The sequence below is a fragment of the Melospiza georgiana genome, chromosome 1, assembly GCF_028018845.1.
Source record: "Melospiza georgiana isolate bMelGeo1 chromosome 1, bMelGeo1.pri, whole genome shotgun sequence".
NCBI lineage: Eukaryota > Metazoa > Chordata > Aves > Passeriformes > Passerellidae > Melospiza > Melospiza georgiana.
In genome coordinates, this window is record NC_080430.1 from 150643099 (window position 1) to 150655683 (window position 12585).

Below are 12585 nucleotides of genomic sequence, written 5' to 3' on the forward strand. Positions count from 1 at the left end.
TTAGTGCACAAAGATATAATCTGGAAAACATCTTTGTGCCAGAGTTAAACAATGTAAGAATTTCTTAAGAAGTTTCCCATCTATCTCAAGTGTAATTCCAGCCCACTGATGGAAGCACAGGCATTTAACAGCCCACTTCTGTTACCCTGACCCTTCCTCAGAGTAAAGTCCTGAGGAAAAATGTACTTGCTACAAGAACAGACTTAGTTGTTGTTAAGTTTGACCCTTCCATATGAAAACCTGAAGAAGATCAGCTTTATATCTGATAAAAAATTTTTGCAGTTTTTCATATTCAAATGAGTGGTCCCTAGGGAAAAGACCTGCAAACTATCATATCTTAAATATGTTCTTATTTTAAATATTAAATATAATATTTTCTTCTGAAAAGAAAAAAGGGAAAGGGGGAGCCATAGGTATCCATTTTTGTTCTTACTTCCTTTTCCCAGTCTTCACTGCACAAACAAAGCCAGCACAAACAAGTTATGAGCTAAGGGCACAAGGAGAGGGTTCAAACTATACATTAAGGATGTAAAAATAAACTAAAGGAAAGATCACAGAATCCTTTATTTATGGTCATTTTAGGCGTAACTTACAACAAAACAGTTGGTGAAAGTTCACCATGCAATGTTTTTCCTCTTGGTTCGCTGCAGTCAGTGATGTTCCTCTCCAAACAAGCTCGTGTGTATTTTGGGAGAAGATCCCAAGCCACTCCCAGCCCAGGTCTTGCAGAACAAAACACACACTAATAACTAACATTCTGTATGAGCCAACTACACAAGATCCAGCTTGATATTGAGACTCCTTCTCTCAGTCACAGTGTTAACCCACCCTTCCTTTACTCCATAGCTGTTGCTGTGAAGACCCTGGGTGGTAACACACTCCAACACTACAGCAAGGGGTTACAGAAATTCACAGGAGCTGCACTTGCTGTGGAACAGCTCCATAAAAACAGTGAGTGCATTGTGAGCATCAGCAGAACAGACTAAAGACACATATTTAGGAATCATGATTGTTGGACTCCTCAGTTTGCCAAATTTCATCTTCTCCTTAAGTAATTCTGCACCATAACAAGACACTTTCAGTGGCTGCCACTGAAGGTTTTGTGCTGTAAAGGAGCAGCAGAAGCTCATTCCCAAAATCCTGATGCCCTGATTATTGCACACTGCTCTCCATGTGCCAGGCTGCCTCTGATTTTGGATTTGTTTTTTCTCCTGTAGAAGAAGATAGATGAATTCTCCAATCACTCTTTGCAGATACACATCCTCCACCTTGCCTATACAAAAACTTTTACAAACCAAAAAAACCTGCTGTGACAAAAGCAAAAAACAATCCTGAAACCCCTAACCACTTATCAAAAACCCTTTAAAAATCATTTTTAAATGTCCCATTTTTGTAACTTTGAGAAAGTCCAGACAAAATTTTAATCCAGGTCTCCAAGTGCATCATTAGAGCAACCCTTGCCAACACCCCTCCAGCTGTTTCTGCACAACCAGCAGCAGCCAGTTTGCCAGCAAGAACATCCACGTGGCTGCACAGAGTGCAAAGAACTTTTCTGACTGTGAACTGCCAGGTCCTGCATATCCACCTGCACTTAATGGCACAGGACCCACAAGGAACCATTTTTGTTCTCAATTCCTTTGACAGCAAAACAGGTAAACATCTTCTCAGAGTACATAAGCATCCTGTTCCAAGCAAAACATTACCACAAGTTATTTATTTTTTGACAGCATGTAGTACAGAGCTCCAAGTTCCTCTGCAATTCCTCTGATATTGTACCAACAAAAATCTGTAGTTCACATTCAATAGTTTCTGTCCAAGGTGTCCCTTCAACCCCACAACAAAATAAACCCTTAAGAATTGTCAAGGTTTTCTTCTTTTATAGTTTGTCCAAAAGCTCTATAAATTGCCTTTTTTTTTCTCTTTTCTTTTTCCTTGAGAAGAATGCCAATTGTTAGTATGTTTAAAATAAAGCACTGAATGATCCCCACTCCCTGCACCCTTAACCACACAAGACAAATTCACAAATTCACCACCTCTCAGATGGAAGATTGACCAATCTCACCCTGGTAAACCTGCCTGAGGACTGTCACCAGGTGTCCACATGATACTGAGGCTCAAGTTTCTTGTCCATCCTCAGCAAGAAAATGAATATAATCTCATTATTTCTAAAACTAACTTTCCAAACTAGGAATAAAATCACATTCTCTATCTAAAAAATGAAGAGTATGTGCAGCTGACTTCATTCAAAGCTGAACTGCTCAACTGTAATTCAGAATATTTCAGATTATCCAGGGTGGAGCAGCCACACCTTTTTCTGCCACTTGCAAAAGAACAATTTTCCCTAGAAAAAGTGTCCTTATCCCTCCAGCATAATTCCTAAAGATATCATTTGAAATATCAATTTCTAAGGAAGGAAATAAAAATTTCCAATTTTTTCTAAATAAGAAATTAATTAAAACAAAGAAAAAAATCTTAGATACTATACATTCCAGTGGTACATTTGCATATGATGCACCCTTGATTGCTGGAATTCTTCTACTTTGAAGAATTCCCAGGAATAAGCAAGAACAATCCTCACAGCAGTGTGGGTGTCTCCAAAGCCATGGGAGCCAGAACTACAGGAAATGATTGGGGAATGTGCTGAACTGCTGATTTTTTGTTTATTTTAAAGTGTCAGACTTTATTGATCCAGCTTGTTAAGATTCATAGGGACACAGGACAGGGGCCTGAAGGACCTTTCATGTCATCAAATCTTACATTCTGCCTCCTTATGCAATCATGCCATAGTCCCATTAAGTGCCCAGTATATCAAATTTCACTTTATTTGACCATAAAATCAGTCTAGAGCAGATACCAGGGGTGCCACATCATTCCCAAGAAACCTGGTTTATGTCCTGATTTTTATTTTTTTTAATACATACTCTCAATTGTCTATATTGAAACTTCTTTTCTTCTCCCTCCTCTCCTCCTTCTTCCTCTGTTCCCATACACAATCCCAGAAAAACAATGTTCTGCAGCCAGGGCAAGTTTCTTAACTATAAATCATCTCACAGACTGCCCTGGCAAATGGGGGAGGATCCTGCCAGCTGGGAGAAAGCAAATGGAACCTGAAGAGGGGAGGGCCTGGATGACTAAGGCTGGTCACCCTCACCTCCATCACCGACAAAGTGAAGGAAGTAACAACACTGGAGGCTATTTCCAAACAAATGAGGACAATAAAGTGATTAGAAATAGTCAGCAAGGATTTATGAAAGGGAAAACATGACTGATCAACCTAATGAGCTTCTGTGATTAAAATACAAGCTTGAAGAAGATGTTGTCATTTCTCTTAACTTCAGCAAGACTTTCAACACTGTCTCCCATGGCAGCACCATGACACTCAAACTGATGAAGTTATGGACTTAACAAATGGACAGAGAGATGGCCTGGAAAGTGTCTGGACTGTCAGGCTCAAATTTCTAAAGGAAAAACACTACAATTTAGCTAATTTGCAGTTTCTTGAGGTGTTTAATATATCTCACCTCAGTACTACTACACAGGCCAGCCTCACTAATAAAAATGTTTTTCTTCCCAAATCATAATGTTGCTCTTGCCCTGTGTGGGCAATGAGCTCTAAAATACAGATGGGAATGCAGGGAAGAGGGCAGTGTCAAAAACAAAGCCAAAATCAGCCAAGGAAGTTTCACTGGAAAGGTTGGCAAAGACACAGATTTCCTGTCAAGGTCTAAGCTGTCACCTCCCCAAGCCTTCAAAACAAAAAGAAACAAACAAACAAAAAGCTACATTGCTTTTCCTAATATCAGAGGTATAGAACAACAGGAAAATGCATTTTATGAGGTACAGATGATTGACCTTTTAAAACTACTCAACTAAATTCTAAAATAGGAAGAGTTAATGCACAAATAACAAGAGAAACCTTCCAAGTGACATTTAAGCTTTGTCAGCAATAACCTCATCCAGCAGTAATAGCAGTTTCGTGACAGGGAATTTAGAAATCCAGCAAAAACACCTGCCTTGCTGGTAGTGAAAAGAATTCAAGCTACAGGCCATATCTGCATCAAAAGAAAAGTTCTTTCACATTTTCAGAGCTGTACAGGGCATGCAGGCAGCTATTCTAACTTGACAGCACTGATACTTCATAAACTTGTTTTCAGTTCCATACTCATCACACAAATAAAATCACTACAATCCAAGCCATCACAAATCTATGAAAACTAAGTTTACTGTTGCTTAAAAACCAGAATTTTTAGTAACATTTGCAAAGATTCCTAGAAAAACAGAAAAAAAAATCCTGATTTTTGAAGGGATTACTGAAAGTACAGCTTTTAGAGAAGCAGTACAGGTTTCCTTGTGCAACCTCTTCAGCACCATGCTAGGGATTCTAAAATGGGAGGAACTGTTCAGTCTTAGTGCAGCTTGTATTTAATTCTTACTTAAAACTGAGGTGACAAATCAAAAAGCCACTATTTGGTACTGTTTTTACTTGTGCCTACACAGTTGGTTACCTTTTCCCCCCCTTTAAGCAGGGATATTAACAACAGTTCTCTGCTCATGCTACTGAGTTTATTCTCAGCTGCATGAATAATCGCTGCATAATTTATTACCCTCTGTAATACATGTGAACATTTATTTTAAGAATTCTGCATAACCTCAATTCTGTCAATTCTTGCCTACTGCAACTCTGGCAATACCTCAACTGATTTTTAATTTTCTGTCTTTTAACATCATAGGAAGAACCCAACCCTTTAGGGCTTTGGAAATTTTGGTTGCTGTATTTAAGTTCATCACCCAGGCGGGTGTAGGTTTAGGATAAGGAGAATCTTTTGCACAGCACAACATCAAATATCCCATCTCCTGCCCAGTGGGTAAGAGGAAGGGGAAGAAGGAGGTTGTTCAAGGCTCTGGAAAGTGCCAGGAGCTGAATCTGATTTCCTTAAGTGGATCATGAGCAGGCCCTGTGTAAGCAGCAAGGCCAAACACACCAAGAGACTGAATGAGGACATGCCTTTAATTCAGGAACATCTTTAGGTTGAGCTGAAATTGTGTAACTCTTTTTTTTTTTTTTTTGTCCTAAATGAGGATTGGAAGTAAAAATAGTTACAAAACCATTTAATATTTCAAGATAACAATGACAGTGTGCAAACAGTGCTTACCTAAATTGTACATTATACAGCAAAAGGTGAACACAAACCCATCACATTTAAAATATGCTGCATATCTGAAACAAGACCTAAGCAAAAAATGTGTATTTCCTATTAATTTTTTAATACTTTATGTTAGGAGCCAGCAAGATTTTATTTGACTCACCAGATATTATCTGGAGGAGTCTTTGAGAATAAACAACTGTAGCTGAGATTCAATTTTGACATAATGTTTTATTGAATTTTAAACCAAAAATCCAGTGTAAGTTTGTTTCTTGTATTTGTCTTCATTTTCCTCTAGTTCTTTGAGATAGTTTCTTGCTTCCTTACTATTTCTTCATTCTGGTAATGAAGACATATTTGCACTGCAGGATCAGGAACAAAGGACCAGCTCTTAGGAAGAGTCACCTACATCACACAGATGCTGGAGCTGTTTTTAATTCAGAGTGAAATAAATCCAGGAGGGATTGCTTTTAATCCCAACAGTGTCAACAGAGAAAGTTTAACTGCATTTACCAGAGGAAACCAGACTTACATGCCCCCAGGCATGCTGTGAACACACTTGTGTTGCAAGAGAACTTCATTTATAGACAGAAGAACTGTGTGCTCTACCCACCTTCAAAATTATAATATTTTAGCAAATTGTTCTCCAAACCCCTCCTGGCTGACATACCAAAAATTCTCTATGCTCATCTCCACAGCCTCAATTACAAGGCAGTAAAAACCCAAGTTACCCATGAACTTCAAAGCAGTGACAGAGATGAATTCAGGATAACTCTCCTGAGCAATGATTTAACTAACAACCTCATCAACTAATGCATTCTCCTGCACAGAAACAATCCTTCCTTACAAGATTTCACTGTGAAATAAGTGTTCTGCATGACCTTGATATACACTACCTATATCAAATTTATGTGTAATCCAACTTCAAACAAGACAATACAATGCAGACACCACCTGAAGTAGTCTCCTCCTTACTGCAAAATCTTCAAACACTGCAGAAGCCCCCCCCTCCACCACCACATTATGACAAAAACTGATAGCACATAAACCAGGTGGCAATAGTGAGAACATTTCTAGTGACATCTATTGTCCACTGCTGAAAGTGGCACTCAGGAGAAAATAGTTCTTTAAAACTCTAAATAAGAAAATACAATTATTTATTGCAAAGATGAGTTTTGATGATTTAAACTTCCCATCTGAATGCAGAACCTCATCTTTATTCAGCTATATTATATCTCTTATCCAGGCTGCTTCTCCAATTTATCACATTTCTTTTGAATTTTAACCACATCATCCAGTGTGCTCATAACTCTTTTTGTGTTGGTGCTACTGGCAGATAAAGACAAATCAAGTCCATTTTCATGGTCATTAATAAAAATACTGTAATACCACAGGACAATACAGACCTCTATGAGACTCCAGCCTCCCCTTCTGACAATATTTTAACCAAAATTTTCAAAACAATTTCCTTATTTCCCTTACCAGGAGGTGCTGCCCAATCTCTGCTACAGGTGAGCCATGGTGTGCAGATTTTATATCCTCTCTAAAGTCCTCTTGCCATGCCATGGGAAAAGCTCATCCTTTGAGAACCCTGGGAAAACTTCTGCCCTCTATCAGCACTTGCAAGACACAGTTAAGGAGTACAATTGGGACACTCCCACACACAGACTCAAACTGAAAAGAATAATCTCATTGTGACTCAGATTCACACCAGCCAAACTCTTCAAGTCCCAAATATAAACTCAGAAATAAGTTTCACCACACATCCTTGTACTTGAAGCTGCAGAAAAAAACCCAACAATAATCCTTATTTTCCTGTCAGCCTGACCTAAACATCAGGTATTTATTTTTCCAACATTTTCCACAAGTGCCTGCTTCACAACCACTCTCAGCATTCAAAATAATTTTAAAGACATCACCCTTAAAAGAAGACTTCCACATTTAAACTTCTCTTCACTGCTTCAAGAAAACATGATTTTTTTGCAGAAGAGCTGCTCTGAAGTTCTTGTGGAAAAGACTACAAAATATCAGCTATCAAGCTTTTAATGAAATTGCCATTTGATTCCAACAGGAAAGAGCAGCTACCTTCACAGCAGGTGTTAACAACAGCAAGAACAAATGAAAGAATGAATACATAACCAAAATCATCAAGGCAGAGGGCAAGGAATATCCAATCCCTTGATCAATCAGGAGTAAAAGTGCACTTCAGCCAGGATTCCAGAATTCACATTACAACAGGGAATAGATGGACAAATTCCACCTGCCAAGATCAGGAGACATCCTCACTCTGAGCTCTGCATCACCACTCCAGCCCCCAGCACAAATGAATGCATGGATTTTAAAACTTTGTTAAAGGCCAAATGTAACAAACAATAACCAAAAAACGCTATTTTAAAAAATCAGACCAGCAGGGTTGGGTTTTTTGGTGGGGTCCATGTTTTTGGGGGGTTTTGTTCTCTATTTTTAGGTTTAGGGATTTTTTAAAAAAAAAATTAAACACCACTGATAGAAGAGTCCAATAGAGCAGCTCAGCCCCAAGTCACCGTGTCACCAAGTGAACACTGTGTCACCTTCCCCACTGTGACCTGGGGAGATTCCTTCCCCCCATAAACCCCCAAACCCATTTCCCTGCCCTCTGCCCCTCTGAACCAACACTAAAACCATTTGTGGCTGCTCCTAATCTGCTCCCTGCCAGTTGGATCCCACGTTCTGCCGAGCTGCTTTCAGCATTAACTATCTCACACACATATTTAACAACTGCCTATAAATACACCTCAGTCACCTCCTCCCCTTGTCAAAATACACCACTGAAATGGGAAAATCTGTACCTCAATAGGTTTTGTTTTGACCTCAGATCCCCACATGACTAAGTACCATGACAGTGCCAGTAAGAACCAATATTCTGATTATATAAAAGCATGACTGTATCATAAGCAAGCCCTTAAAAGCTGCCTGCTGTCACATCAAGACACAACTGAAAAAAAGAGAACTTACCTGCTGGCAAGGGAAGTCTTGAAATATCTGTAACAATAAAGAAATACATTTAGAAACAGAAGAAAAAAATAGCTCTACAACTGCAGTGACCTCATAATTTTTCTGCAAGGCCATACTTGTTTAATAAAGCACATTATCTGAAGCAATTTGCTGGCTGCTATGAATGCCACATGCAAATCAAAAGCATTTTCCTTGTCTCACCCTGTTCATTAACAGGATTATGCTTTGCTCACCTAACTGAAGGACAAAGATTATACTGAAGGCAATGAGTGTAATTACTGCAGCACAGTACAGGTCACTACACACAAATCAAGTGTTACATACAAAATTCACCATCACCTACAGAACTTCAGAGCTCAAAGTGTCAGGGACAGTCTTTGCAAATGAAGAGGATTCTACAGAATGTTTTCTTTATTCTTAAATCTTTGGAGAAGAAGTGGTCAAGCTTGCAAGCAGATAAGCACAGAACACAAGAAATAATATTAAAAGAAAGGACACTGATTTTTGTCACCAGGCACATTAGACACAGTTGCTGAACATTTTTATAGTAAATACTAAGGCTGTCCTGAGCTGCAAACAATGACCACTGTCTCAGAGTCTAAACAGAACATAAAAAATTATACACTAAAAAAACAGACATTATATTAAACTGTAAGTCATTATATTGCTCCTGCCTGCTTTTCTACTGTCATCTCAGTACACATCATCATGACTGGGACATGAGGTGCCCATCAGAGTTCAAAACAAAAACTAGAGCCCACAAAGATCTAGAAAGTAATAATTACTCAAGTCTGTGAGGACATGGACTGGGGACACACATCACAGGGCATCACAGGATTAATGAAAACTGAAATAAACACAAGACGGGGAGCTGTGAGAAAGGGCAAATAGTAAAATAAAATGAGAGAAAAACTGAAGTGAACTTAAGAAAAAGGTCTGCACAGTGATTTGGTTAAAGGAAACAGCAAAGCTGAATAATAAATTGTCACACTGGGTACAAAATCCACATGGAAACTGAACTTTAACCACAGGTGTAGCAGCTGAAACAGATGCAGAGATTACAGGGGCAGATGGTCACTGCTCTGCTACCTATTACAAGAAATAATGAGGCTTAATAAATTTATTAGCCCCGCTTTCACCAACAGATTGTTACAATTCATGTCTGTGGCCAGAAAACATGATGAAACTTCAATAACAAAGAGAATTACACCTAAAATTTAAAGGCATCCCACAAAAAATTGTAAAAATCAACTGCACTCCTCTGAGGAGATGATGAAACAGCAACACAGAAAGTTGAAATGCACCTAAAGTAGGAAATCAAAAGAAAACAGGACACCACAAAAAACCCAGAGAAAACAGTGAATGCCCTAGTCTGGTAGGATTTATACAATTATAAATTTATACAATTTTTATGAAGATAGTAAATTGCATTTAAATTGCTCATCATGCTGTCTGCTTAGGAACAAAACCATCTTACATGTAAGATATGCCTTGAGACAGGGGATGCAGCCCAGGAGAAACAGGGACTGCAGGAAGCAAAAACCCAACAGCTCCTGCACAGAATCCAGATCAGCACACAGGGAATGCAGCTCTCATCCAGCAGAAAGAGATGTGCAGGGACAATTAATTTGGAAAGTTACATGAAGATAAATGTTGCATCATTTTTTGTTTGTGTATGCTTAATTGTTTCCAGGCTCTTTTTTTTAATGAAGTCACAGAAAAATTCCTCGCTTGCCACCAGGCTATACAATAGAACTGCTGCCATATGAGTAAAGCATTTAAAACTGTGGATTAGAAAATACCAGTTTTGATTTTAATTTTTCTACAGTGACAGAAACATATGTTTAAATTCCATTTTTAATTAACAACTATTGAAATTTTTAAGTTACTACAAACACTTTAAAGTGCATTAAAATATTTTAATTTTTGTGTATTGGGGATGTTTTATCACAGCATTTATTACTTTTCAAGCAGACTCTTTGGCTAAATGTGCCTACACAACAGATGTCAAGAAAATAATGACAAACATAACCCCCAGAAAAATATGTTATTACTGTTATTATATACACACAGGCAGAAAACAATCACTTTCATCTCAGAATTTAAACAGGGAAAAGCTCTGCAGCTAAGACACACATAGAGATTTTTCAGAGATTTTTAACTTCAAGAAGAGCTGATCATATCCCAGTGTTTGTCCCCAACACCTGAGCTGCTGTTTCCATTGTCACCTCTCCTGCCAGGGCTCACACAGATCCTGTTACTGCACCAGGACCGTCCCAAACGGGCACTGACACCACCAGCACTGCTGCTACATTTAAATCAAACACTCTGAAGATTTCTTACTTCCATGTTCCACTGCAAATGAGTCCCACAAGTGCATTAACAGAGGAGATGCTGCACCCCTGGGACAAGTTTACTGAACAGCTTCCTGCAGCTGCACCTTCTCCTGTTACAATGTAGTGCCAGAGACTCTTTTCTACCATTAATTGACATACATTAGATGCAAAAACAAACTGGAGAGAAGAAATTGAAGCCTGAAGGTTGTATCAGTACACTCAAAAGTGCACATGTGCACTTAGCAGGTTACTTGTATGGCATTACTCAATTATTTCCATTAAGCACCAAGTCCTCTACAGGCTGATGTATCTTAATTTTAGCACACACCAGTCACTACAGAAATGTCAATTCATAAATGAAATAAGTATTTCACAATTCCAAAGATAACATTAACAACTCCACTCCTTTGTGTATCCAGACACCACAACAATCAGTGAAATGCTCATTACCTTCAGGTGTTCCTCTAAGTGTGGAGTGACTTTAGAAACTTTCTCACCATTCAGTTTGCCCCATCTCTCCAGATCACTCTCATATTTTCTGGCTTGAAACCTCTTAGCTTTATTCACAAATACAATTTTTCATGTAAAATCTAACACTGAAAAAGATGAGTGGATTCAGGCCACACTTTACAAACTTCCCTCACAGAAAGTAAACTGAGAGTACACACTCAGGTAGCCACTCATTTCAGTAGCTTTTACAAACTTGCCCCTTTCTGAAGCACACCACAGCATTTCAACCTCTAGAGAGGAGAAATTCAACCAGTGCTGAGATCTGAAGAGGAAAAACCCCAAAGTTAGGGTTTTAATCTGCTTTGGGACTAAAATGAGAGGCTTGAGAGCGCTTTGGAGAGCTGTCCTGTTGGGAAGGATTCCCTCACACCAGGGAGGCCTGGACTGACTTTTCTCCTACAACTGAGATTCTGAGTGCTTGGAGTGCTGTCACACAAACCACATTCACAGCAGCTGTACAACAGGAACCAATCTTACTTTTTTATCTGCTCCAAAGTAGTTCTTCAAAGTGAAATCTAAAATGAATCATATTTCAAGTGCTGCTGCTCCTACTGATCCTTTCAAGGGATCACTCATGTTCTGCATTTATATTAAGTATCTTCCTGTGCTACTTGGCAGGGAGCAAACTGCCAGTTTGAACAGGCAGAAAGAAAAATTACTTTCACATCATATTCTTTATCATACCCAAACCTGTATATACTTTGTAAAAGCTAATCAATTCTCAGAGAAAACTGATTTTATCCCATGTAGATATTGGGAGGATGGAGCAGATGGCCTCAAGATCTCCTTTCCAAGCAAGGTTTCTGTAATATTGGACACAGATGATTGTAGCAGATCAGGAACAAGCTGAAATGACATCAGAGGTGCTACAAAACAAGAAAGATCCTCAGCCAAAGAAAATGTACATAACTGGTTTATTTGGCAAGTTAATTCATCAATAGAAAGGAAAGTATTTTAAAGAAAAAATACTATTATTGCTTCTGTATGCACTGAGATGGCTTTGGGCACTACAGTCCCCAAACAGGCTTTGTGGATCCCAGCACCAACAGTTTTTTCTGATTTATGGATGCCCTGAGGACCAGATCTCTCCAGCACTGTATTTGCTTTTATAAAACTGCATTTTACATTGCAGAGTTTCAATGAATGTTTTCTTAAAAATGCAGCTGCAACTTTAAATCCTCCTTCCAAGAGTAACATCTAAACATCAAAAACAGGAATGTTCTGTTAGCTTCCTATTCCTGCCTCAAGGTAAAACCAGAATGTGGCTCAGTGCACAACTCCAGAGGCTCAGACTCTGCCCCATCTGCAGCACTGATCTCTTTCCAGAGCTGTGGTAAGCAGCAGACCACAAGAAATTTAATCCTGTTCTCCTGCAGCAGGAGCTGGCTGACTCCAGCCTAAGAGCATTCCCTTGAAATTAATTCAGATATTCAATTCACAAACCAATCTCTCTTTCCAGGGAAAAGTGGAGGCTTGCAGCACACAAGGAACCACAGACCACAGTCTGCAAGAAGCCAAGCAGCACACACAAGTCACTGGACAACAATCCTTGCAGCTAGATGAGGAATATCACATAAAACGCAATTTTCCTTTTTAGCCAC

General features: G+C 38.9%; 1 protein-coding gene across 3 annotated transcripts in view; it reads right to left on the reverse strand.

Moving 5' to 3' along the window:
* PTK2 (protein tyrosine kinase 2) overlaps positions 1-12585 on the reverse strand; it is a 187168-nt gene that overhangs the window by 138958 nt on the left and 35625 nt on the right. For 2 of the 3 annotated variants that reach the window (XM_058032473.1, XM_058032483.1), the window contains exon 3: positions 8139-8165. The exons of the other annotated variant lie outside the window; for it this stretch is intronic. The gene's annotated coding sequence lies outside the window, so the exon portion shown is untranslated. The remainder of the gene's footprint in view (positions 1-8138; positions 8166-12585) is intronic. 3 annotated transcript variants of the gene reach the window in all.